The sequence below is a fragment of the Neofelis nebulosa genome, chromosome 1 (genome assembly GCF_028018385.1).
Source record: "Neofelis nebulosa isolate mNeoNeb1 chromosome 1, mNeoNeb1.pri, whole genome shotgun sequence".
In the NCBI taxonomy this organism is placed as follows: domain Eukaryota; kingdom Metazoa; phylum Chordata; class Mammalia; order Carnivora; family Felidae; genus Neofelis; species Neofelis nebulosa.
In genome coordinates, this window is record NC_080782.1 from 233,823,526 (window position 1) to 233,851,515 (window position 27,990).

The window sequence follows — 27,990 nt, forward strand, 5'->3', positions numbered from 1 at the left end:
GTAGAATCTGACAAATGTCCTTTATGTCATGCCCGTGTTCTATTTGTAGAACCTTCTTGGAAATAGGCACTTGGCGACTTTGCCTAGATCAGAAGTGGTTTCAGATTCTCTTCATGTAATCGCCTGCTTCCACCACGCAGCTTCATAATTAAAATGAGAAACTTATTTATAAAGCCGGTGGCGCAGCTGAGCGAGGACTGTGAGGAGGTGCTCCTCGGTGATGCTGACTCTAAACCATGTCGGCCAGCCTGGAAGGAGTGGCAGGGACCTCTCGGATGGGAGGGATCCCTCCTGTCAGGTGAGAGCTGGAGGGAGCGTGGGGGGACAACTGGCTCCCCAGTCCCAGTGCGTAAAGAGAGGCCAGATTCTTACGGGGGAATGTGACAAGTCCCGCTTTGGGTAGATGGCTGGCTCCAAGGATTTGGGTGAGTGCTGGCAGGTGCCAGGACCAGCAGAGGGAAATGACTGCCCGGTGGAGGACGGCTTGGGCACAGGGGGCTTATGGCAGGAGGAGCGGGCGCGCGGCAGGGAGGAGGGATGAAGAGGCCGCGTAGGAGGAGGTGGTGAGGACGGAAGGCGGGACCTTTCCCCGTGACCCCTCGAATCTTCAGTTTTCTCGGCAAACATCACAAAATGCGTGGTGCGGTTGGATTTCTTATCCAAACCAGTGACGTGGCCGTGTGGCTGCAAGAGGTGGGCGCCCACCCGTATCTGGGAAACATCAACGTCCCCACTGCAAGGCTTGTTTGACATGATGTGGTCACGTTAAATCTGGCGAACAGTTCATCAGTTTATATCGGGTTTATTTACTGTTCTTGTATTTCCAAAGGCAGGAAGGGACCTACTAGAGACCTTTCTCTCTGCGTCAGTACCAGAAATCTGCGCGTCTCGTAAACACCTTCATTGTTATCTGACAGATACTATGAAGCTGCCAATGGATGTTGTTTCCCTCTTTTTTCTGGCTTCTGGGAAGTTTAAAAAGAAATGTATTATTGGGGGATATTGTGGTGGATATTTTCTTCACTGACTTTATCTTTCTATATGTGTTTTTTGTCTTCACCCCATTCACATATACACATGTGTATTATCTTCTATTCTATATTCATTGCTAGAAGCGTTCCCAAATCCTCTTTTAGATAATGTGGTTATTAATACACAACACCAATGAGGGCATTTTTGTCTCTCCTGGAAGTTTTTAGTAAAAGAAATGGTCTTCGAGCTTTGAAGTCAAATCCGTTTTTTTCATCTTTTCTCGACTGTTATCTCTTGAGTCCTGCTTTTGCAAAAGACTTTTTTCACCCCAATTATTATTAAGATGTTCACTTATATCTTCCTCTACTACCCACTTCAAAAATATTTAGATCCTTATCTGGCATTTATTTTTATGTATACCGTGATACGAAGACTTAAGTTTTTTCCCCTAAATATATAGCCAAGAGTTATTTGTTACATTGTTCTTCCACTAATTTGAAATGCTTGGTTTATCAAATACTACTTTCCATATAAACATAGGTCTATTATCAATCTATTTGTCTCTTTACAACAGTATCTTATCTCTTTCATTTACTGTAACTTAATAGCATCCTTTAATATCAGATGGCTCAAGTCCCTCCCCATCGTCCTTTTTCAACATTTCTTGGCCATTTTCCCATGTTTACTCTTCCAGATGAAATTCAGAATCAACCTCTTGAGCTCCAAAACAATCTCATAGAGATTTTGATTGGCATTCCACTGACTTTGACATTTAATTTGGAGAGAGGTGACATCTTCACAATATTGAATTTTCCCATCCAGGAACATAGTCACTTCCCATTTATTTGGGCTTTCTTTCACGTTTTTAGAAAGGTTCTCTCTCTTGGGGCGCCTGGGTGGCGCAGTCGGTTAAGCGTCCGACTTCAGCCAGGTCACGATCTCGCGGTCCGTGAGTTCGAGCCCCGCGTCAGGCTCTGGGCTGACGGCTCGGAGCCTGGAGCCTGTTTCCGATTCTGTGTCTCCCTCTCTCTCTGCCCCTCTCCCGTTCATGCTCTGTCTCTCTCTGTCCCAAAAATAAATAAAAAAAAAAAAAAAAAAAAAAAAAAAAGAAAGGTTCTCTCTCTATCTTAACATTTCTTGTCAAGGTTATTTCTGCAAATATTCAATTATGTACCAATTTTCGACTCAGAGAAGAAGTGACAAAGATAGTAAGGAGTCAAGTTCTCCTTGGCCAAGGGATTCCTGTTATGCAGCCATATTCACCTGCAGAGACTTGACGTACCTTTTCCTAGCAATCAGCCCACATACAGCACTGAAAATACTAGAAACAGTTGGCGAGTTAAGTAAATTATTAAAAAAAGAAAGGAAGAAGGTCATACATATCCCTCAAGAAGACGAAGATCTGAGGCTCTCTGCTAGGCTCTCAAAAAGACCTGTTTGGACCAAAAGAAAATTTCTCTCTACCTCACAGAAGATTTAAAGGGTAGAATTTAGCCTCCTTCCGTATCGTCATCCTCCCCAACACTGCTCTTTCCATAATTCTTGCGAGATAATATCAATCATAACTCATCCACCCAGTCTACTGATTTCTCATTTCCTTACAACGGTTCTGTCTTCTACCGTGCTGCGGCCACTCACTGGCATGGTCATACCCTTCCTTGATTTAGGCACTCGTAACAACTGCGACCCTCCGGAATCACAACATCAAACATCACGACTCCGCCCAACGTGCAGGCACGTGACCACCCTGAATGTCTGATGTCCTTATCTGATGTCCAGTCTTTTCAGCCTGTTCACACAGGCTAACTCCAGGACTTCCGGTGCGTTGATCCCAACACATTTTCACCGTCCACTGTCCACTGACCCTTTCGTGCCTCGTTTTCTGTCATGTGTGGCTTAGATTCCATGGTCAGCCACAACCGCTTCCTCACGTGGGTGCCCTCAACTTTCTCTTTTATTGTTCTTTTTTGGCACAAGCACAGCCCTGATTCAGTTTGACTTTCCACCCACCCCGTGCATGAAAATGTGGCTGGAGACAAACCACACAACTGTGCTGCGTGGGCTGGCTTCAGCTTCATGACCACAAACCACAAATAAGTTCTCAGAGCTTCCTGGCAGCCATCCTTCATCTCCCACTCTCCAGGACCATTTCCCTACTTCCTCCTTTGTCTGAAAATCTCCAACACCTCCTCCCAATTCCCATTCTCAGATCACGATCTTGCTTTCTAAGTCACTGAGAAAATGGAACCCCTTACAAGAGGCCTCTACCGGATCCCATCACATACGCACACGTTCACCTGCACCCCGACCCACCCCCTCGGCCTTCTCTTGGGTCCTGCTGATGAATTCCAGCTCCTCCCTGAAGTCAGCCCCTCACGTGTGCCCTGGACCCCATCCTTTCTTGCCCACCCAAGGCTGTCACTCAGCATTTCCCCTCTTTTCTCTCCTGCTTTATCCACGTTCTGGATCATTCCCATCAGCACACGGACATGTTCTTATTTCTCTCATTGGGGGAAACTATAAAAAAAAAAAAATTGTTCTGATCCCCTGGCGCCTCCAACATATCACTCCAGTTTTTTCCTTCCCTTTACAGAAGAGTTACTTGAGACAGGGGTTCATACTGGTGCCTCAGTTTCTCTTCCAGTTCCCATGTGAAGGCATTCCCATCAGGCTTTCATCCCACCTCACACAAAAGTGCAGTGACCTCCGGTGGAAATTCGGGGTCCTCATCTTTCCAGCAGCTGCACTTGACAGTGGTCACCCCAGGTTTGAGTGCCCCAGACCCAGGCCCGGCCACCTGCTTGTGTGCCTGCGGCAAACGCTTATCAGCGTCAGGGCTTTACCCCCATCTCTTCAGGCTGATGATCCCGACTCCGCCCAACGTGCAGGCACGTGACCACCCTGGATTTCTGATGTCCTTATCTGATCTTTTTTTCTTCACAGCACTTACCACTTGGGTGCATCCTACGTAATCAGACATTGGCTGTTTATTGTCTCAAAGCCAGGCTCTGCCAGGGCGAGGGTTCTGGCCTGTTTTCTTCACTAACGTGCCCTAATTGCCCCGAACTGCATTGGGCCCATAAGGAGCCACACCGATCTTTGTGGTTAATGCCTTCATATACTTCCAGGCATGTCCCACCACACAGCCGCCGGCCTGGCCTGGAAACTTCGTGGCTCATGGCTGTTCTCCCTTCAAGTCCTTCCTCCCCTGGCGCCTGGTGAGCTCTGCCCTTCCAGCCCCTTCTGTGCTACACTTCATCTCTTCAGTCCTTATTCGCTAACATACTACCCACTGATTTTGCATATTGCTACCTCTTCCGCTAGAATGGAAGTTCCTTGAGAACATAGCTTTCACCTGTCTCTTTCACTCCCCTATCCCCAGCACCCGAACAGTGCCTGGCATATGTCTTTGGAAGTACTTACTTAGAAAGCATCCTTTATAAAGTTCTCTGTGGTCCGCTCATCGTCACGAGTATGGACGGGAGGACAGTCCGGCACTAGCCGGGTGCACTAGGTTTGGCCTGCACACCACCCTGATTCCTCGGTGGCCCTCGTTCACCTTTGGCTGCTTGGCCTCCAAGCCCCATGCCGTGACCAGCCTCGGCCAATACCACAGCCTGTCCTGGAGGCCACAGGACTTCTTTTCTCAGTCCCAGGTTTCCCATGACGTGTGTCCTCTCTGCTTTCTGAGCCTCAGCCTAACTCAGAGGCCACCTCGCCCACTCTGGGATTTGTCTTCCAGTTGAATGCATGATGATGTCAAACACAGTGTCTGTGATAGTCTAGGTACTCCCCTGAACCCACTCATTCCTTCATTCTTCAAATATAAATATATATTAAATATACGCCACATTCTCAGCACTGTTCTAGGCCAGTGAGATATAATAGATAAAGTTCTTGCCATTAAGATGCTCGTATTCTGATAAGGAGACAGATAATAAATAAATACAGCCTATGGCAGGTAATGATAATTGCCATGAAGATAAATAAAGCAGGGTAAGGACAATAAGGGATTCTGGGTCTGGGGGTGGGGTGATGTGGAGAGTGCATCTGCACGTAGGGTGATTCAGAGAGGCCTCTCCTAGTGGGTGACACTGGACTGAGCCACACAGATTTCAGGAGGGAAGGATGCCCCTGGAGGAGATAATGGAGAATGCAAAGGCCCTGAGGCACACACCCAAAGTTGCGGACTGAGATTCACACTTGCTAGTTATCCCAAGTACATTAAAATAAAGGAAACATACTGTGGGTGCGTCCCTGGCTTCTCCTTCACAAATCTTTGCCCCTGAATATTGGCCTATTGTTCTTACAACAATAAGACCGTTGGAAAAAAAAAAAAAAATGGAAAGAGTTGCCTGGAGATCTCTGGTCTGCTGTGGCTCACTCTGGAAGGAGCCCCGGGGCCTGCCTCGAGGAATCGAATCGCTGACTTCTCTAAGAGAGCTAGACTCCAGCGGTATTTCTGCCAAAAAAAAAAAAAAAAAATCCCAGAAACACATCCATCCTGAGTATCAGAGCCCAGAAATTAATCATCTCACTCCGCAGCTCTGGCAAGAGACCAGATTGCCTGGAATTCAAGGCATCTGAAGCATTTCATTGTGGCAGTAACAGCAGCAGCCACGGGTGATAACAATCTAGAAGGATTGAGTTTTTCAAAGAGGCTATCTTTGGTTTCTTTTTAAGATGCAAAGAGGTCCAATTTAAGACTGATAATTTCCTTCCTGCTTCAGAAATTTCTCTGGCTAATCGGTGGGTGTATTTTAGTCTCCGTAAAAGAAACCTCTCCTTTGGGAGTTAGGGGTAGCAGGGAAGAGCGGTAGCCAACTGGCTTCAGCTGAAAGATTCACGAGAGCGTTTTTGTCACATCTAATAACCTGCAGTTTTCAGACAGTGCTTAGGACGGGGCCCCAGAGTTGGGGAAACTCAGCATATGCCCCTGGAAAGAACAGGGGAGCCAGGAAATTAGAAGTACCCCGCAGCGTTTGGATTGGCTCCAGGTTTTGTTTCTTTGAACTTCCTAAATTGCCAAGTATTATGTATGATAAGTGAGTCCATGTCTGACAAGTCTTGGTATTCTAAATCCTAATGATCTTACCAACTCCATACATTTTTCTGTCTGGAATACATAAAGCCTAGACGCAAATCCAGTTTTCCGCCTTAAAATGGTGAGAATCATCAACTCCCAGTTATGAAAGGTGTTCCGGGAGACTGGAACCGATGACAGCTGTCCACAAGGGGCCAAGCAGTACCTTCCTTTAGGTGGCAGAGTATGTCTCTAGTTATGATGCTGGTTTCTTCTCTAGACATCAGCCTTCCAGAAATGGAGTGATTAGATCCGCAGTGCTCCCACTTCACAACCCAGCTAAGGGGAGCAGGCAGGTCATTTTTACTTAGCACGTACTTGACCTGAAGCAAACGGAGTGTGTTAAGGCGTTGAAGGGTAGCTGGGATTCTGTCACTTCTGTGAGAAGTTTCACCCGGAGCATCGTGGAGACTGCTGTTATGGGATGAACCATGTCTTGCGAGAGCCATCTTGGATGAAAACCAGAAAGCGACAGTGATGTTCATCACGTTCATACCTCGAGGAAGCTGGAGCGAGTTCAGATCACATGGCAAGTGTCCGTGTCCCAAAAAGGCCTTGACCATTGAGATTTGTTCAAGACCGAGCAGAGCAGAGCCCAATCAAATCCGCCCAGAGCTTGTGGGCCAACACGCAAAGAGGAGAGACTGCAGGCAGTGGGCCAATTAACTAGAACATGTGAGAAACTGTGAGGACTCAGTCGGGGCAGTGACTGCGGAAATGAGAGGAGAGAAGGGACAAGAACCGGTCCGCGACTGGAAGTGGAAGGTGAGGAAGAGAAAAAGCAACCACAGGGAGCTCCGAGGGTCTCAATTTGAATGACGAAGGCTGAAATCAAGACAGGAAAACACTGCAGAATTTGAAGGCAGCACAGTTGTAATTTTGACGCTTCAAGTTCGAAAGGCCCGTAGCTTATCCACAAGGAAATGAATGTAGCATTTAGAGAGCAGGTGTCGAGAAGTAGATTTTAAATCATGGCCGAACCCACTGAAGAAAAGACAATACTTAATGAGGGAATGTGGTATAAGATGGCCGAGGGTAGCCCTTGAGGGGCTCTCAGCATGGGCGGCGGGCGGTGGTGAGGAGGAAGAAGGAGAGGGAGGAGCAGTGAGGGTAGGCGAACCAGAGACGGAGCACTATAGCAGAAGCCAAGGGAGGAGAAATGGCATACATCACAGAGTTGGATACAGTGAAGGCTCCAAAGAGGGAAAAGATTTGCCTCTTAGGAGGTCATTGCACGGAGACCAGTGAGAAATAGTCACGGGAAGCCTGGCAGGCGATGGTCTCATGGGCACGTAGCAGAGGACCAGGGACAGGATGCTGTGAGTCCTTGAACATGCAGAGCGAGGGGGCACGTCTCACTCCAGACCTTTGCTTCACTCTTCCATGGTCTGGGCTGCTGTCTCCCAGGTATCCCCCTGGCTTCCTTGGCTCACTCCCTCGCTTCCTCTGGGTCTCAGTTTGAAGGTCCCCTTCTCATTGAAGCCGCTTCTGACCACCTTACCTGAGGCTGCAACTGACGGCCCCCTCCATTCCCATCGATACACACACATATATCCTGGGCGTTACCTTGTCTTTGTCCATAGCACTTACCGCCTTCTAACAATACTGTATCACTTGCTTATTTACAGTATTTATTTTTTATTGTCAATCGTCCCCCCCCAACCCCCCCACCGCCACTCGAATGGAAACATCTTTTAAGGGCAGAAAATCTTACTTATTTTGCACACTGATGGGTTCCCTGAACCCAGAATAGCGTCTGGCCTACAGACACTACTGCTTAAATTTTCACTGTAAGGTAAGAAACAGGTCACGAGCGAAGGTGAGGATAAGGGAGGGATTGATGGGGATTTGAGGAGGAAGGAGAAAGAATGAAATTATAGGCTTGGAACAAGGTTGGAATGAGTGTGCCTGGGGCTTGTAGATGCCTGCCTGGGATCTCAAGGGACCACTTGAGCTTCAGAGTCATGAATTGAGAGTGAGCTCTGCTAGTGTGGCGTCGTGTTTTTCTTCAGCTGTACTCACCTCTCTCTCCTTCCATTCCTTTAATCCTCATCCCTTACTCATCATTTGACTTCTGTAAGGACCGCTGCATACGACAGGCTTAACAAATGTTTGCTCTTTGGAGCTGAGGTCTTCAGTCCTTCGGGAAAGGACTTAGAGGAAAACCCGACGGGCAAAGGCAGCGGATCTGAGATTCCCAAGTGGGCTCAGAGGTCAAGCAGGCGGCGCTTTTGAGATCCTTTCCTCCGTGCCTCTCCTTTATCCTGGTTCTTGTCCTTTATGGCAACAGATGTGATGTTGGAGAGGGGGTGAGGAGGAAAGAATGGAAGGGACCTTAATGATTATCTCCCCCAAACTGAGCAAAACCAAATGCCTGTGTTAGTCCCCGAGTGGTGGCGAAAGGCTCCATCAGCTACCCAGACTTGGAGTGGCCTCTGCTCAGGGGCCCTCGGGCCCGCACCTCCAACCAGTAACAAGCCCAGTTTACGTGGCCTTCTGCAAAACTCGAGTCGTTTTCTTCTCCATCTCATCTGTTGGTTACCTTCGGCATTTGTCATATGGATGATAATAATAATTCCAACTACTTATTGAGTACTTATTATATGCCAGTCACCAGTTCAAGGGCTTTATATTTATTCATTCATTGAATCCTCAGAAGAAACCCATTTTACAGACGATGAACTCGAGGCACCTGAATTTCTGCAATACTCTATCAGTCTCTCTGAACCCAGTCTAATCCATCCCTCGTTTCTCTACCAGAGCGAGTCTCCTTCAACATGTATTTACAATATGCATTGTGAGGCCCCTGGGTGGTTCAGTCGGTTAAGTGTCCGACTTCGGCTCAGGTCATGATCGCTCGGTTCGTGAGTTCAAGCCCCATGAGCTGTGCTGACAGCTCAGAGCCTGGGGGCTGCTTCAGATTCTGTGTCTCCCTCTCTCTCTTCCTCTCCCCCACTTGCACTCTGTCTCTCTCTCTTTCTCTCTCTCTCTCTCTCAAAAATAAACAAAATTAAATAAATAAATAAATAAATAAATAGTAAAATAAATATGCACTGAAGCGATGTCAACAAAATGGTGGCATACAAAGCCCTGGGCCCTCCTTCCCCCCAACAGACACACTAGTTCAGCAACAATCCACAGACAGATTTCCCTTGTGAGAAATCCAGAAACTGACTGAAAGCCTCTGGCACCCTGGATGAGTATGAAAGCAGGCTCACTGAAGCCGGTAAGGAGGCTTAAAACATCTCACAAGAAATCTCTGCCTGTGGCTCAACACCATATGACCAGGAAGAGCTGGTCCCCCTTGTTCCCAGCTTCATCCAGGGGAGGAAAGGGTTGGTTTGTGTGTCCAGCATCCCAACTTTTCAACTCTCAGCTTCCCTCTACAGAATGAAAAACTCAGAATCCCTGGCTAAGCTGATTAATGGGGATCTTCTCCTGTGAAGGCAGTCTGTAAAGGCTGGAAAAGATGCCTGCTTTGTCTAACGAGCAGACACCAACCCCAAAATCCAAGGAAAATAAAGAATCAGTCAAATATGTTCCAAACAAAGGAACAAGATACAAGTCTGGAAACCAACCCTAATAAAGTGGAATTATAGGATTTACCTGACAGGGAATTCAAAATAACTGTCATAAAGATGCTCATCAAGGTCAAGAGACCAATGTGAGAATCTCAAAAAAGAGACAGAAGATATATATTTTTTTAAATACCTAGGAGAAATCATGGAGCTGAAGAGAACCAAACTGACCTGAAAAATTTACTAGTGGTGTTCAAAAACAGACTAGCTCAAGCCGAAGAAAAGATCAGGAAACTCAAAGACAGGTCATTGGAAATAATTCAGTCAGAGGAGCAAAAATAAAAAAGAATGAAGAAAACTTAAGGGACTTATGAGATACCATCCAGTGGGCCAATATACAAGTTATAGGCGTTCCAGAAAGAGAAGAGAGACAAAGGAAGAAAGTTCATTTAAAGAATTAATGGCTGGAGCAACTGGGTGGCTCAGTTGGTTAAGTGTCTGACTTTGGCTCCATCACGACCTCATGGTTCATGAGTTGGAGTTCTGTGCTGACAGCTCAAAGCCTGGAGCCTGCTCTGGATCTGTGTGTCCCTCTCTCTCTGCCCCTCCCCTGCTCACTCTCTGTCTCTTTCTCTTTCAAAAATAAATAAATAAATAAATAAATAAATAAACATTAAAATTTTTTGTTTGTTTTTTAAGGAACAAAGGCTAAAATCTGGAGAAGTGAATGTACATCCAGATCCCGGAAATGGAAATTTGTTGATAAAGGTAAATATGTAGACAAATGCAGAATGCTGAGTTACTATAACAGTGGTGAGTACATCACTTTTCATTCTATCATAAAAGTAAAGGACAAAAGTATTCTAAATAACTATAACTAAACTGCATTAAGTTAAACAACATGAATAAAAATAAATTGTGACAACAATAACATAACGTGTGTTTGTGGGACTATGTTAAAGTGTAGAGTTTTTGTGTGTAATTGAACTTGAGTTGTTATCTGCTAAAAGGTAACTGTTATCATTATAAGATATTTTATGTAAGCCCCATGGTAACCACACATAAAAATTACCTATTGAAGTTACACAAAAGAAAAATAGAAAAGAACCAAGGGATATCAATACCAAAAAAGCAACAAAACACAAAGGAAGACAGCAAGAGAAGAAAAGACAGACAAGACTAACAAAACAATAAAATGGCAATAGTAAATCCCTCCTATCAATAATTACTTTAAATTTTAGTGGATTAAACTCCCCCATCAATGAATAAAAAAATGATACCCGTAAAAAAAATAAATAAATAAATAAAAATGATACCCGTTATATGCTGTTTACTAGAAACTCACTGTAGATTTAAGGACACACATGGGCTTAAATGAAGGAATAGAAAAAGATATTCTGTGCAAATGGCCAACAAACGAGAGCAGGGATGGCCATACTTGTATTAAAAAAGTATCCAGTAGGTCAAAAACTGTCACAAGAGACAAAGAAAGATATTATATAATGATAAAAGGGTCAATTCACTAGGAAGATATTTGCAATAATAAGTTTATAGGTCCCCAACATTAAAGCACCTAAATGTATAAAACAAATATTGACAGAATTGAAGGGAGAAATAGATAAAAATACAATTATAGTAAAAAAGTCAATACTTTCCTTTCAATAATGAATAGAATATTCAAACAGAAGGTCAATAAAGACACATAGGACTTGAATTACACTGCAGACTAAATGGGCCCAACCGACATATACAGAACATCTAACACAAGAGCAGCAAAATATATCTTCTTAAGCACACACAGATCTTTCTCCAGGATAGATCACATGTTATGTCACAGAACAAGTCTTAACAACTTACGAAGATTGAAATCATACAAAATATTTTTTTTCTGAACACAGTAGAATGAAAGTAGAAATCAATAGCAGAAGGAAAATTGTGAAATATGCAAATATTTGGAAAATAAGCAACACATTCTTGAAAAACCATTTGGTAAAAAAACAAAAAAAATTAGAAAATAAAATTAGAAAGTACCTCAAGACAAATGAAAATGAAAATACAACATACCAAAACTTATAGAATGCAGTAAAAGCAGTCCTAAAAGGGACGTTCATACTGACAAATATATACATTAAAAAAAGAAAGATCTCAAATCGCCAACTTAACCTGATACTTTAAGCAGCTAAAAAAAGAAGGACAAACAAAGTGCAAAGTTAGCAGAAGGAAGGAAATGAGATATATTAGAATAGAAATAAACCAAACAAAACAACACCAAGAGCTAGTGTTTCAAAAATATTAACAAAATTTACAAGCCTTTAGCTAGATTAACCAAGAAAAAAGAGAAAACACTCAAATAAATAACATTAGAAATGAAAGAAGGGACATGATAATCGATACAGTAGAAATGAAAAGGATCATAAAAGACTATGATGAACAAATACATGCCAAAAAACCTGGATAACCTAGAAAAAAAAATGAACAAATTCCTACAAACACAAAACCTACCAGGACTAAAATCATGGATGAATAGAACATCAGACTTATAATTAGTATGGAGGTTGAATCAGTAATTAAAAACCTCCCATAAAGAAAAGTCCAGGACCAGATAACTTCAAAGGTTCAAAGGTGAATACTACCAAACCCCAAACACCAAACAAACAAACAAAAAAAAAAAAAAAGAAAGAAAGAAAGAAAGAAGATTTACCACTTTTTCTACAGGGCCTGCATTACGCTGATATCACAGGCAGCCAGATACTACCAGAAAAGGAAAATTACAGGGTATTATCCCTGATAAATGTAGACACAAAAATCCTCAACAAAATACTAGCAAACCAAATCCAACAGCACAGTGAAAGGATCATCCACCATGACCAAGTGAGATTCATCCCTGGGATGGAGTGATGGTTTAACATACAGAAATCAATTAATGTGATATGCCACATTAACAGAATAAAGGATAAAAATTACACGATTGTCTCAATACATGCAGAAGAGGCATTTGACAAAATTCAACATCCTTTCGTGTTCAGAACTCTGAACAAACTAGAAATAGAAAGTACTTCAATGTAACAAAGGTCATATTTGAAGAACCCGATGCTAACACATCATACTCACAATGAAAAACTCAATAGTTTTCCTCTAAGATCAGCAACAAGGCAAGGGTGCCTGCTTTTGCCACTTCTATTCAACACAATATTGGAAGTCCTGCCCAGAGCAATTAGGCAATAAAAATAAGAAGGAAAGAAAGAAAGAAAGAAAGAAAGAAAGAAAGAAAGAAAGAAAAGACATCCAAATCAGAGAAGAAGAATTAAAATTGTTCCTGTTTGCAGACATTATGATCTTATATATAGTAAGCCCTACAAACTCCATTAAAGAAGAAAGTCAGAAATAATAAGCAAATTCAGTAAAGTTGCAGGATACAAAATCAATGTGCAGAAATCAGCTGTGTGTCTATACACTAAAAATGAACTATCTGAAAAGGAAATTAGGAAAACAATCTCATTTAAAAATAGCACCAAAAAGAATAAAATACTTAGGAATAAGATTAAATAAGGAGGTGAAAGATTTACATACTGAAAACTATAATGCATTGATGAAAGAAACTGAACAAGACACAAACAAATGGAAAGATATCTGTGTGCATGGATTAGAAGGCTTAACACCCAAAGCCATCTACAGATTCAATGTAATCCCTATCAAAATCCCAATGTCACTTTTACAGAAATAGAAAAAACAATTTAAAACTTCATATGGAATCACAAATTACCAAATAAATCTCAATAAAGAAGAACAAAGCTGGAGACATCACTCTTCTTAATTTTAAACTATATCACAAAGCTGTAATAATCAAAACAGTATGGTACTGGCATGAAGAGAGATGTCTTCAGATGGCATGAAGACCAATGGAACAGAATAGAGAGCCCAGAAATGAGTCCACACATATATGGTCAACTGATCTTCAAAAAAGGGCCCCTGGGTGACTCAGTCAGTTAAGCATCTGACTTTGGCTCAGGTCATGATCTCACGGTCCATGAGTTCAAGTCCCGCATCAGATGATCTCAAGCCCCACTTTGGATGAGCATGAGCCCTACTTCGGGAAACAAAACAAAACAAACATGGGCACCACTTCAGGTGAGCCTCACTTCTCTCTCTCTCTCTCTCTCTCCCTCTCTCTCTGTTTCTCTCTGTCTCTTTTTCCCTATCTCCCTCTCTCTGCCCCTCATGGGATTCTCTCTCTCTCTCTGCTCCTCACTCACTTGTGCTCTCTCTCTCTCTCTCTCTCTCTCTCTCTCAAAACAAGCCAACAAAAACAGAGTATCAAGACTATACAATAGGGGAAAGGTAATCCATTCATTGGTGTTGGTAAAACTGGATATGAACATGCAAAAGAATTAAACTGAACCCCTATTTTACATCATACACAAATCCACCCAAAATAGATTAAAGACTTACATAAGACCTGAAACTCTAAATCTCCTAGAAGAAAACATAGAAGAAAATCTTCATGCCCTTGATCTTAGCAAAGATTTCATGGATGTGATACCAAAATGAAAGGCAAGAAAAGCTTTATGCTAAGATAAATCAGCTAGGCACAGAGAGACACTGCATGATCCCACTTATATGAGGCATCTAAAGGAGTCAAATTCACAGAATCAGAGAAAGGAATGGTGGTTGCCAGGAGTTAGGGAGAGGGGGAAATGGGGAGTTACTAGTCAATGGCTATAGCGTTTCACTTAAACAAGATGAATAGAGCCCTAGAGATCTTGCTGTATAACATTGCACCTATAATTAACCTTAAAAAATTTGTTAAGAGGGTAGATTTCATGTTAAGTGTTCTTATAACAATAAAATAGAATAGAATAGAATAGAATAGAATAGAATAGAATAGAATATATATATAATCCAAGCCTTCTAAAAAGGACACCCAAATTATCCCCAAAGAGTATTTCTAATCAAACAATGTTGTCTTTAAATAAAAAGTCAGAAATATATTTGAGGTAATATATTTCTTGCAGCCAAATCTATAATCTACCAAAATTCTGTTTTGTGAGCTTCATGTGTATTTCATTTATTTATTTATTTAAAAATACTTAATCATTTTTGAGAAAGAGAGCATGAGCTGGGGGAGGGGCAGAGAGAGAGCGGGCAGAGGATCCAAAGTGGGCTCTGTGAGCTGACATCAGTGAGCCCAACATGTAACTGGAACTCATGAACCGTGAGGTCATGACCTGGGCCTAAGTTGGACACTCAGCCAACTGAGCCACCCAAGCACCCTGCTTCATGTGTATTTTATAGAACAAGTTGAATTAGAAGAAATTGCCGTTATTTGACCATGTTGGACCTATACAAATGAAAATACATTGCTGGCTGTAGTATACAATATAATGTTCTATTTCCTTTTCTAAGACTGAATACAAGGAGGCTATGAAATATTTATTAAGATAAAATCCACACAGAATTGATGATGCAAGACAAAGTGCTTAGCAGGGCAGAGATGACCCTCCATTAGCAAATCTCGTCTTTCCTGATGTTTTCTTTCCCTCTTTCCTTAAAAGATGTTTTCATTCCAAAGTACATTGGTTTCTGCAAAAAACTTCAATATCTCTCACTCCTCCCTCTCCCCACCTATACTCATACTGTTGCCACGGATTGGAATGTCCTTTCTGTCCCTGGGCCGACCATGACCTATTTGTTCTCCAGTTCAAAGGTCACTCCCCCGCAAAGACTTTGCTGTTGGCTTCCAGTCAAACAGGTGGGACCCCTGCCTTCACACCTCACACAGGTCTCTATCCAGCACTTAACTCTCATATTGTAAAGACAGATTGGTTGGCTTGTCTACCTCCCTCACTGGGGTGCAAACATGAAAAAATAGTGTTTTTTTAATTCTATATTTCAGGGCTCATTTTGTGAGTAGTATTCAAAATACAAACATCTTTTTTTACATATACTGAGCGGAATGTCTCTAATTTTGGAAGTGAAGTCAATCTCTACTTGGTCTTTTACTGACATGTTGTTCTAATAAAAGGCTCTAAAAACTTAAGTTTTTCTTCCAAGAAATCTCCTGAGGTAAGTTGATGTTACATCCCTTAGTAAAGTGGGTTTTTCCCCCTTCTTCTTCTTCTGTTGTTGTTGGTTTCTTTCTTTTCTTTTTTTTTTTAACGTTTATTTATTTTTGAGACAGAGAGAGACACAGCATGAACTGGGGAGGGGCAGAGAGAGAGGGAGACACAGAATCGGAAGCAAGCTCCAGGCTCTGAGCCATCAGCCCAGAGCCCGACGCGGGGCTCGAACTCGCGGACCGCGAGATCGTGACCTGAGCTGAAGTCGGACGCCCAACCGACTGAGCCACCCAGGCGCCCCTGTTGTTGGTTTCTTTTATGTGTAAGGAGGGCAATGTCTTGCCCTAGGTTAGCAGACAAATTAGCAGTAGATCAAGCTGGGATTAAAAAATACTGATTTTTTTTCCTGTATTTATTTGCTTCGTCAAAAAATAGTCATTGAATGTCTTTTATGATTCAAAGGTCCTGTTAGGCTCATACATTTATCATTCATCAAACATATTTCTCTTGGCTTTCTGCTTTACTTTTATATCTAAACTTTTTAAGGCTGAAGCATACCTTAGAGTGTGTCTACAGTGGTGTGAAAGCAACAAAATAGAAGTTGTATTGTATGCGAAATTGTATATTAAAGGTAATGATAGAGTGAGCTCCATACATGGCAATTAGTTTACAATGTGCTCCCACAAATGCACTCAGACACCATGATTAATGCTCCCTGGAGCATTCAGTCCCTGTAACTAGCTCTCATTGTACTTACCAGAACCCTACTCTCCCAGGATATTATGATAAATACCATGTTGGTTCTAATATTGCTCTAAGTGATTAGGTCTGGGTGTGAGGGGGTGGTGAGATGAAATGGAGATAAAATACAAAGTTTATGTGCTGGTTGCTTAGCAAGGAATCAGTAAGGAATCAAGCCAGCAACTCTTAAGTGAGGTTTTAGGGTGACATAGGGTCATCTCCATCCAACACACCCCCATGCCCGGTCTGTGGGGGTTATAATGGGTTATAAGTGCTGTTTCAAATTGGTTTTTTGTTGGGTGTGTCTGAAAGCTAAACACCAGAGGGAGAATGAAAGAAAAAAAACAACAACTAGTCTTCACCTCACAGGAGCAGAGAAGTATCTGGAACCTCACTCCTAGTCCCCTGGGACAGCCCTACAACAGAGGAGGGGCTGTGAGAGGATGACATCATCGACAGACAGCCCCATTCATTGATGCAACTTGTGTGTGGCCAATACCACTGACTCCATCCTCTCAGCAGGAGACAGATGCCATGATTAGAGTGCACACCCATGTCAGTCAATTTCCCTGTTGTGAACTGCATATTTGTGTTTCCAGAATTCATATGGTGAAGCCCTAATTCCCAGTGTGATGGTATTTGGGGATGGGGCCTTCGGGAGGCAATTAGGGTTAGATGAACTCATGAAGGTAGGACTCTCATGATAGGATTAGTGCCCTTAACCACACATCTCTCTCTTTCCCATGTATCTACACCACGGGAAGGCCATGTGAGGACACAGTGAGAAGGTAGCCATCTGCAAGTCAGGAGGAGAGCCCTCACAAGAAACAGAACGAGCTCACACCTTGATCTTGGATTTTCCATCCAGAACTGTGAGGAAATTGGTTTCTGTTGTCAAAGCTGCTGACTCTGATATTTTGTTATGGCAGACCAAGCCAACTAACATATTCAGATCCACTGGACTGTACTCCTCTTGAGGCTAGGTGTCCTATGTGTTCAGCTCATGAATCCCTAGCCCATAGCAAAGGACCCCCTTCACACACACACACACACACACACACACACTTCCAAGCCCCAGGAGTGATGAGGCATAACAAGGTCCTCATGACTAGAGTCTTTATTAATTTAGGGTGCTCTCCATTTAGCCCTCTCTTGTCAAGAGTTCATCTAATCATGATAATGATGGAAACCAGAATTTAAAGAGCCCTTTCTGTGTGCCAGACATGTACTTGACAAGTCCTGTCTCATGAAATCTTCCCAAAAACCCAATGAAGTGGATACTACTTTTATTTACCAATTTTATAGACATGGAAACTAAGGCACAAAGAGTTTAGACAACCTAACATGAATCTTAGCGACATGTGATTTAAGAGACTAAAGTTTTGATTGCTTATTCAATTTTTTTAAAAAAATACTGAACAGCTATCATGTATCACACCCTGCAATAAACATGGGCTTCCAGGGGGGACAAGACAGATGTGGTCCTGCTCTCCCAATCTAGTGACAGTAGACAAAGAATTCACCCTCTATACTCATAGCCCATAATATGTGCAATAAAGAAAATGAACAAGGTCAGTGGGGACATAGTTTGGTAAGGCCATTAGGAAAGGACGGTCAGAGGAGATGAGATTTAAATTCAGATCTGAAGGGAAAGGTGGGAGTGGAGGTCTTTCAGGCAAAGGGAACACCATGTGCAAAGGCCCTGAAGGGGGAAAGTATTGAGCAAGGCTGAGGAGCTGAATGAGGCCAAAGAGGCTAGCCTGAGAGTTGAGAGAGAGTGCAGAGTGTAATGAGAGGAGTCTGAAGAGCTCTAAGGGGACAGAAGCCCTGGGGGCCATCAAGCATTGTTCTCATGGCTCACGCACATCGGGTGAGAAGAAGAAGGGAGTAGGTGCTCTGTTGGGCACTGTGCTAAGGCCTTTATCTGCAGTGTGCCCTTCTGACTTCACCACACTGCCCGGAGGCACAACTACAATCTCTGTTTTGCACATGAGCCACCCGACCTTAAGACTGAACACATGACTTGCCCAGGTCCCCAGAGATAACTAAGAGGGCTGACTTCTGGATCCATCACCCTGTCCTGCCTTCTCCAGGGTCCCCAATCCATCCCAGGAGAAGCCCAGCTTCCTGAGCTGGGCTGATGGGCATTGATGTCTTGTTAGGGGACCAGGGGAGCAAGAGACAAGCATAGCCTGCTAAGCTGCACTCTCTTTGCCTGGACGAATGAGTTCCCTCAAGATGTCATCTTTCTTTGCTCATCAAAGTGTCCTTCCTTGAAAGCAGTGACAACTCAGTCTTTCATTTTCAAGGAAACTGTGTGATGTCTTCAGTAAAACGCAATGAATCACTGCACAACTCAATGAGGTGCCACGGTCATCTGGGCCCCTTAGTGCAGGGAAAGTCTCCAAGCCCTCATCATGAACTATGGGCAGAGGCCACCTTTGGCACAGGAATGGGGCTTCTGATAAGGATGGAGAAGGGCAGTCCAACAGCTGGGGCTCCGTGGCCTTCCGGGGGATGGCTCTGCCTTACACAAGAGGGAGGCCAGGCAGGTCTGGTTTTCCCTCCCTTCTTTGTTCTTTGAGAACCCACTTGGCCACAAGTTTGCTTTCCAACCACTTCTTCTAAATCCATCAACATTTTAGGGGTGCCTGGGTGGCTCAGTCGGTAAAGCGTCCGACTTCAGCTCAGGTCATGATCTCATGGCTTGTGAGTTCAAGCCCCGCGTCAGGCTCTGTGCTGACAGCTCAGAGCCTGGAGTCTGCTTCAGATTCTGTGTCCCTCTCTCCCTCTGCCCCTCCCCTGCTTGTGCTCTCTCTCTCTCTCTCTCTCTCTCTCTCAAGAATAAATAAAACATTAAAAACATTTTTTTTAATCCATCAAGTTTTCTCCCTATTTCTCAAAATACAAAATGACTGGTAGAAGAGAACTGAATGAAAGACATATTTTATTGAAATCGTTGAGCATCTAAAAGGCTTCTATCTCATAAGAAGAAGAAAAAGAAAGAGGGGGAAGCGAAAGGCAAAATAAGACTGGAGCCTCCTTTCATCCACTTAAATAAGAGTTTTCTGACTTGGTCACTCAACAAACATTTCTTGGGAACCTGCTATGTGCCTGCCGGTCACTGGGCAGGGGTCAGAGAGCACACAGCAGACGAAGGCACTGGTGCCACTTGAGAGTTACTTGGGACCTGTGCCCCAGCGACATGCGGGACCACCACATCCGAAGGATGGGGAAGCTTCCAGGGGACATTGGTTTTTGGGTACAGAGGAGAATCAGGGGAATCCACGAAGGTTAGGACCATGAAGAATGGTAGGATTTCAGTAGGAACCACCCACTCTGCGACACTGGGAATCTTGTCTCATTCACACACAGGTCCTACATCCAACAACGAGTATGCACAGTAGGTGCTCAAGAAACGTGATGGGATGGGTGGTTGGGGAAGAGGGAAGCACTGGGAGCAGCGTGGTGGTGACGATGCCTGACCCAACTTGAGAGGTCTCTATTTAGCTATGTTGGTGGTTGGGAGGCTTGAGGCTTCAGGGGGCCTGAAGGCCGGAAAGGCAGAGGGGGGTTTGGATGCTCTCTCTCTTAAGGGTGTGGATATTTTTGGAGAGAGAACTGGCAACCATTAAAAAGCAGACTAACATGGTCCGAGTCGAGTTTCAGGAAAGTTAATCCAGTCACATTGAAGACACAGATTAATTCATAATTGCATGCCTCTAAGAATCATTTCACATCTCTAGACTTCCCTTTCCTTATTAGACGCAAGAAGGTCCCTCCTTCCTGGGCGGTACTGTGATGTGTGATGTGGTCACCACAGGCTGCATGGAAACCCTGACATGTACTGAAACTGATACTGACATTTACTGATTCAATATTGATTGAACACAACTGAACATAACTGCCCAAGGGGAGAGGAGGGAAGGCCCCGCTGACCAGGTGAGAGCGCCCCCTTGAGGCCCGCCTGGCTCTGGAGATGCTCTTACCAGTAGTCCAGTCTCAGAGGGACAGCCTCCAGGCCGCCGATGCGACAGTAAGGCTCCAGGTTGTTGGAGAGTTCATAGAGCTGGATTTCACGGTTTCTGTTCAAAGATCAAGCACGGCTGGAGTAAACTTACACTCCTCACTTCACTTTTGTAAAACATATTTTATATCCAATGGATCCCACAAAACGGAGACCCCTGATCAGTAAAACACCTGTCATACCAAGCAACCCCTCTAGCTGAACCTGAGGCCTCCCTCTGCTATCCTACCGTTTGGGGGCATGTCTTCTGCCTGCTTCCAAACCGGCCTGGCCTGTCCTTGACCATCAGGAGGCTGGCACAGGCCAGTAGTTGGGGCATTACATCCCAGCTCACCACTCGGCCCCTTACCTGTAAAAATGGGGATCCTACCAGTTCCTGTCTTTCCGGAGAGTTAAATGGGAGGACGTGTGCGAAAGTGATTAGTCCAGGACTTGGGATTTCCTAAGGGCTCAAAATGTGGGCTGTTATTTACTGCATATAATAAAGATCTGCAAACTGGAGGGCCAAGCCTCTTTCTGTAGACTAAGGGGTTAACTCGGTGCTCCCCGAATTTCCCACCTTTCCAGCCTGCACCCTTGACCCCTTCCTTCCTCTGTTAGCCTGTCTACTTTGGAGCTGACTGTGGGTGTTAGAAAAACAACTTACTGCTTTGACCTGTTGGCATGGAACAAACAGGGGTCACTCTCTAAATTCCAAAGCCTTGTCTTTCCCTCAGCGTGAAATGTCCTTTTTTCCACCTCCTTTTCACCTGCCCTGCAGCTCAAGTGGCTTCCTGCTGTCATAAGCCTTGCCTCATCTTCTGAATTGTCAGCTCAGAATCTCTAGTAGGTGACTGCCATCTCTGAACTGCTACGTGTGCAAAACACATGATAATTACATTATCAAGCGTGGCTTTTAAAATCAAACTGGAACGGATGAAAGTATACACCCAGGTTTATTGTTTTTTAGTAGTTAATATTAATTATATGAATACATTTTAATATATTAACAAATATATTTTCATTATTAATAAATTTAATTGTATTTAGTAGCCTCGATGATCTGAGGTTGGATTAACTGTTTGTTCATTAAAATGGTTGAAGCCTAGGAAACCAGGGGCCTCTGGAGGAGATCAGGTGGAGAAGAGAAAACCCCCAGCTTGCGGGGAGTCAGGGAGAGTCCCAGTAGGCGGGGCTGTGGGAATTCCTTTCAAGCTCCACCCCTTCCCTTAGTCTTGCCCCCAGAGCCAGAGCCCTCGGTCTCTCCGCCCCGGATCACATTTCCCATCCCCGACCCTGTACCCCTAACCCTCCTGTTGAACTTGCTTTTGTTTCCCCGTTGATTTGGAAGTTTCCCAATTTCCTTCCCACCAGGCCACACCCCCTTCGCCCAGGCCATGACTGAGGTTAACCAAGCAGCCCAGGGTGGTGCCCATTCATTTTCCTTACATTGCCATGAGCAAAACCTTCGGGATCTTCCTTCCCAGCCCCAGCCCCATTCTTCTGAGGCTCTTCAGCAACGAGCATCATTTTTTACTGGGGATTTGACTTTTTTGAATCTGTCCAGAGCACTTCGGACTGAATTTTGGTGGATAATAAAATAGGAATATTATGTTGAATCTCAAATAAGATGTGCTAAAAGGTCACAAGACTGATATTTTCCCCATCTGGCCCATACTTTCACTCTGGAAGTATTCCAAAAGAGGGCCTCTTGCCCGTGTTTGAGGCAATGACATCATTGCAATGGGCCACCCAAGGCCATAACTTTGCAAAGTAGCTTTGATTGATATTATGAGTGCCAGCATTTTTTAAAAAGGGCTTCAGGGGGCGCCTGGGTGGCTCAGTCGGTTGGGCGGCCGACTTCGACTCAGGTCATGATCTCGCAGTCCGTGAGTTCAAGCCCCGCGTCGGGCTCTGTGCTGACGGCTCAGAGCCTGGGGCCTGTTTCAGATTCTGTATCTCCCTCTCTCTGACCCTCCCCCATTCATGCTCTGTCTCTCTCTGTCTCAAAAATAAATAAAGGTTAAAAAAAAAAAATTAAAAAAAAAATAAATAAAAAGGGCTTCAGGACTTTTAAATACCACAAATGTGTACATGGCTGTGTAAACACACATGGAAATGGATGTCATACCACAACTGTTTCCTTCCAACTGAAGAGCTGCAGACACTCACCCAGTCGCTATGATCAGTTTGTTGTACTGTGGCATGCTGCTGACATCTGTCACTCACCTGGGCTTCCGGCTGATGAACTTATCCTAATGTGCGGAAGAGTGGAAATAAACAAAAATATGCCTTTTTAAATAGGACAATTTCATAAGACAGTAGGTGTGCTTAAAATTAAAGTTTTTGGGGCGCCTGGGTGGCTCAGTCGGTTGGGCGTCCGACTTCAGCTCAGGTCACGATCTTGCGGTCCGCGAGTTCGAGCCCCGCGTCGGGCTCTGGGCTGATGGCTCAGAGCCTGGAGCTTGCTTCCGATTCTGTGTCTCCCTCTCTCTCTGCCCCTCCCCCGTTCATGCTGTGTCTCTCTCTGTCTCAAAAATAAATAAACGTTAAAAAAAAAAATTTAATAAAATTAAAGTTTTTTAGGGGCACCTGGGTGACTCAGTTGGTTAAACGTCCAACTTCAGCTCAGGTCATGATCTCGCAGTCCATGAGTTTGAGCCCCGCGTCGGGCTCTGTGCTGACAGCCCGGAGCCCGGAGCCTGCTTTGGATTCGGTGTCTCCCTCTCTTTCTGCCCCTCCCCTGCTCATGTTCTGTCTCTCTCTGTCTCAAAAATAAATAAAACTTTTAAAAAAAATGATAGTTTTTAAAAATTTGATGTTCTCCTTCAAGTAGAAAGAACTTACTACATAGATTCAAAGAGCCACCTTTATTCCCTCTCTCTAGGGCGGGCTTATTTCACAGCCTAAGGGGTTTAAGATCGCAAGGAACTTCTAGTGTAGATGATAAGTTTCCAGAGGGCAAAGGTGAGTTTCTATACCCCCAGCACCCAGCAGAGAGCCTAGGCTATGTCGGAGACTCAACTATTTGTTGAATGAGATAACAATAATAATAAAGACTTTAAAGAGAGCATATATTCTGAAATAGGTCAGGCATTTTTATTCCTATCCTAAGTCTACTTCCCAGATGCTTTTTGCCTTCTGAATTTCTGATTCTGTGATTCAATAAGTTCTCTGAAGACAAACCCCAGGATAGCTAGCTACCTAAACTGAAATAATCATTTAACAGGAAAAAAAAAAAAAAAAGAAGGAAAATTCTTTTCCACTTGTCATTCATTAAGACATACGACAAATTCCATGATGGAATCATGTGTAATTCATTACTCCATCTGATTTTAGAAGCAAAATGAAGCATTATCTTGTACTACATATAGAGATCATATTTTATTTGCATTCTATAGACTAGCAAAAGACAACGTGAATATATTACATTCAAGGACACAATTTCTGTAATCATGCCACTTGAAGAGCAGTTTAAAATAGCAAATAAAATCAAACTGGAGCACTCAGCATCCTTATCAAATGAAAATCACACACAGAAACTCTCTTTCTTCTTTTCAACTTCAGCAGCACAGCAGGCAGATGGAAGGAAACCTCTTTCTGTCGGGCCAAAGCATCCGCTTGCTCTGAATACTCGAGCTGCAGATATGTGCAGAAGCCATCCTGGAGGGTAAAAGGAGGTTCATTAAACATCTACTACGCTCCTTCCTTTCGAAAGTTCTCTTTACCGTCAGGGTATGGATAATTCCTTTCTTGGACACGACCTAATTATTTGTAGAGACTAGTTCATTTGTATGCCAAAAACTCAAGAGTGATAATTGGGTGTGCCTGTTCAGCTGGGGCTGGAGGTCTGTCACCCAGCTTGGGCTCCCTTCCCCACCTCCAGTCTCTTTCTCTGTCTCTCTAAAGAAGATGGTGGTGGTGGTGATTGAAAGTATGCAATGTCCCACGCAAACTAGACCTTGCTCACAATTCTCATGATAACTGTATGAGATAGGTACCACTGCTCTTCCCATTTACAAATTTGGAAACCCAAGCTTTGAAAAGCTACATAGCTTGCCTGAGATCAAACGGCTAGTAAGTGGCTGGCCAGAGACTCGAGTCCGTACTGATCCCACTGCCCAGTTCCCACCCACCAGGATATATGCCGCATTTAGAATCTCAGCGGTATACCTAGCGGAAAGAACTAGGGTCATAGGCACAGGGCGGGGGCACCTGTAGGGCCTGGGAACATCTCTTTTCTCTCCACTGCCCCCAAAGCCCCACTGCACTAGAGCTTTCTCTTCTCTGGAGGCCCGATTTCCTATTCAAATCAGATGACAATGTAAACACTTGTATTGATTTGGTTGGAGAATTGGCCCCAGGTCTGAATAGAGGAGTCATTTTAGAACTTAATTCATCCTGGAACAATAGAAGGGCACTGGCAGACACAAAGGCAGAGAATGTTTAAAGCAGATGTCTCAGCTCCTTATTCTTATACAATCAAAATTAGGTAACATTAATAATAATGATGATGATGATATTTGTTGAGAATTTACTTTGTGGCTGTCCCTGTTCTAAACACTTGACATGTATTAACTGATTCAATTACGGCACAGAATTTCTTGCTCAGATGTTTCACTTTTGCTTTGGGGTAAGTTGACAAATGTATCCTTTATTCTCCGGTTTTAGGACACTCTTCTTGAAACTTGCTTTAGCTACTGAAATCCCCAGTTAAACTATCCCGAGTTTAACCTGACATTATGAAATTTGAAAATTGTGAACAAGTATATCCTCTCAGATCAGTTTCAAGTAGATGAAGGCACTGAGGGACGTATCATACTCGGCACCAACAGTTTTTGTGTTTTCCTTACTAATCTTCAATTTGACTATAAAGTATAACCCAACTTACCCATTCAGTTCTGCCCACTGATTCACAGTCTATTTTCATGAAAGGCTGTTCTATTTGTTCAATCCTCTGGAAAGGAAGGAAAAAAAAAACCCGTTTATAGATGGCACAGGAGTAAACACTTTATTAGGTTGTTGGGGGAGAGGATGAAGGAGAGGAAATCTTAATTTTTCCAATTTATAAATTTCATATTAAAATGCACCATACTCAAAGATCTCTGGAATGCCTGCTCCAAAACATGAATAGGGTGGTTAGTTGGAGTTTAGTGTGCTGACCCTAAAATTCTTTCCCCATGAGATACTGGGGCTCCTAGAACTTCTATCTTGGTATTCATGGCCTATGTGATCCCCTCCCCTTGAGCAGCTGGCTTGTGGCCAATAGAATACCTTAATGTAGAGGGTAATGTCATTTCTATGATTAGATTACATGAGAACCTAACTTGGGCCTTGCTCACAGGCTCTCTTCCTGGCTAGCTTTGATGAGGCCAGCTGCTCTGTTGTCAGCTGCCCTAATGAGAAGCCCACATGGCAAGGAACTGAGGGCAGCCTCTGGGCAACAGCCAGCAAGGAAATGAAGCCTGGCAATAACCACGTGTCCTCGGAAGTGGATCCTTCCCCGGTTAAGCTTTCAGATGAGACGCCGATCAGAGCTACCACCTTGATTGCAGCCTCATGAGACGCTCATGAGACGCCCTACCGCAGAGAACCCAGCTAAGCCATGACTAGATTCCTAACTCACAAAAAATGTGAGATAATAAATATGGATTGTTGGGGGCACCTGGGTGGCTCCATCCGTCAAATGTCCGACTCTCGACTTTGGCTCAGGGCATGATCTCACGGTTCGTGGGACTGAGCCCACAGCGCAGAGCCTGCTTGGGATTCTCTCTCTCCCTTTCTCTCTGTCCTTTCTCCTCCCCACCCCCTCTTAAAATAAATAAATAAATAAATAAGTATTGTTTTAAACTTCTAAGTTTGTAGTAATTTGTTATGGTGGCTCAAAAGAACTGAGCTAATGGGAAAATGTCAAGAAAGACCAATTTCAGTTCATAAAGGGGAAAAAGTTTCTAAGGTCAGAGCTCTCTAACCTTGAAACGGGCTGCCTTGTAAAGCACTGTGTTTTCTTTAGCTGAAGGTATTCAGGCATATGCTGACTCATGGCTTCTCAGAGAAGAAAATTTGAGCACGGAAGGGGTTATATACTTGGTAACCTCTAAAGTCGTTTCAAACCCCAAGCTTCTGTAATTTCAGGAATGTATGCAGAAGGTAGCTTCAACAGAAATGGGAAGGTTATACGTCTATCTGGGGGAGTGAGATGCTGCCTTGTCTCTTACAAGTCCCGGGTGTGTTTGCCTTTGTGTAGTAATGGCAGTAAAAGGGTAAAAATAAGATAATGCCTGGGTGTTCAAGACACCAAGGCATTGCCCCTTGGTGAATCAACACTTAGTGCCAGTGTAGAGGTTGTGAGCAAAGACCCTGGCTCGGAACTCAGCGCGGCCCCAGTTCCTTCTAAGTCATGCTCCAACGGAGACGTATCGTCCTCCCGGATGCGGCTGACAGTGCAGACTTCACCATGGCAACTAGACAATACCATGCACATAATATGGAACAAGTGTTTTTGAAATGGATGTCCAAACAAACCAAAACACCCAGAGGGATGGACTCAAGAAGAGCCTAGGGCCAGAGATGGAACTGGAAACAGAAAAGCTCAGGATGGGAGAAATCGCTGCCTGGGCTCAGGCTGCCTACCTCGACCACCTTTTCACCACCAGGCAGAGTGGAGGAGAGCTGTGGGTACACCGGGGCATCTTGGAGCTCCAGACAAGGTGTATCCGGCAAGGGTCACGCATCATCGCAAGCCCCGGCAGGAGCTGGCCCTCGGGCAGGACGTGGGCCATCAGATGGTCTCTCTTCCAGTCCAGAGCTGGGGTGGGGATATGTCTATGCATGTGGATTTTGCCCAAGGCTCTGCCTTCTCAGTGTGATTATGCGGGATTCTGACAGACACTTGCCTGCTTCCTCCACACGTTGACTCACGCATAGAAGAAACACAGGTTGAGCACCAGTGGTATACCAAGGGTGGTGCCACATGCTGAGGCCTCAAGAGCTGAAAGGTATGTTACCTTGTCCTCACAGCATTCACTGTTTAGCGGGGTCACAAACAAGCAAATGAGGTGATGCAAAATGATTAGTTCTCTGCTCCAGGTAACCATAGACCGCTGTCAGGTTAAAAGAAGGACCTCTTAATTTCTAGGAAAGCTAGGACAGACCCCTTCAAGTCCACGGTGGCCACACTGCCTTCATGTCATCCGTTCATTCAACAACATTTATTTGGCACCTGCACGTGTCATGCACATGGTACTAGATTCTAAGAATATTAAAAAAAAAAATCATGGGGGGCCCGGGTGGCTCAGTCGGTTGAGCGTCCGACTTCGGCTCAGGTCATGATCTCACGGTCCATGAGTTCTAGCCCCGCGTCGGGCTCTGTGCTGACAGCTCAGAGCCTGGAGCCTGTTTCAGATTCTGTGTCTCCCTCTCTCTCTGCCCCTCCCCATTGATGCTCTCTCTCTCTCTCTCTCTGTCTCTCTCTGTCTGAAAAATAAATAAAACGTTAAAAAAAAATCAGAATTCAGAGAGTCATTTCTTAAGCAAAAAATGGGAAGAGAGCATTGTAGGCAAAGGGAACAGTGCATGCAAAGATAATAGAAATAAGAAAATAGGGTATCACCT

General features: G+C 44.1%; 2 long non-coding RNA genes across 2 annotated transcripts; one reads left to right on the forward strand and one right to left on the reverse strand.

Annotated features, from left to right (window-relative positions):
* Positions 1-53: 53 nt before the first annotated feature.
* LOC131487498 (uncharacterized) lies at positions 54-26,179 on the forward strand. The gene is made up of 3 exons (XR_009249788.1): positions 54-298; positions 10,273-10,341; positions 23,944-26,179. It is a non-coding gene; the product is annotated as an uncharacterized LOC131487498 (long non-coding RNA).
* On the reverse strand, positions 23,748-25,336 carry LOC131487503 (uncharacterized). The gene is made up of 2 exons (XR_009249790.1): positions 25,268-25,336; positions 23,748-24,039 (listed from the first exon to the last, which is right to left on the reverse strand). It is a non-coding gene; the product is annotated as an uncharacterized LOC131487503 (long non-coding RNA).
* Positions 26,180-27,990: the final 1,811 nt, after the last annotated feature.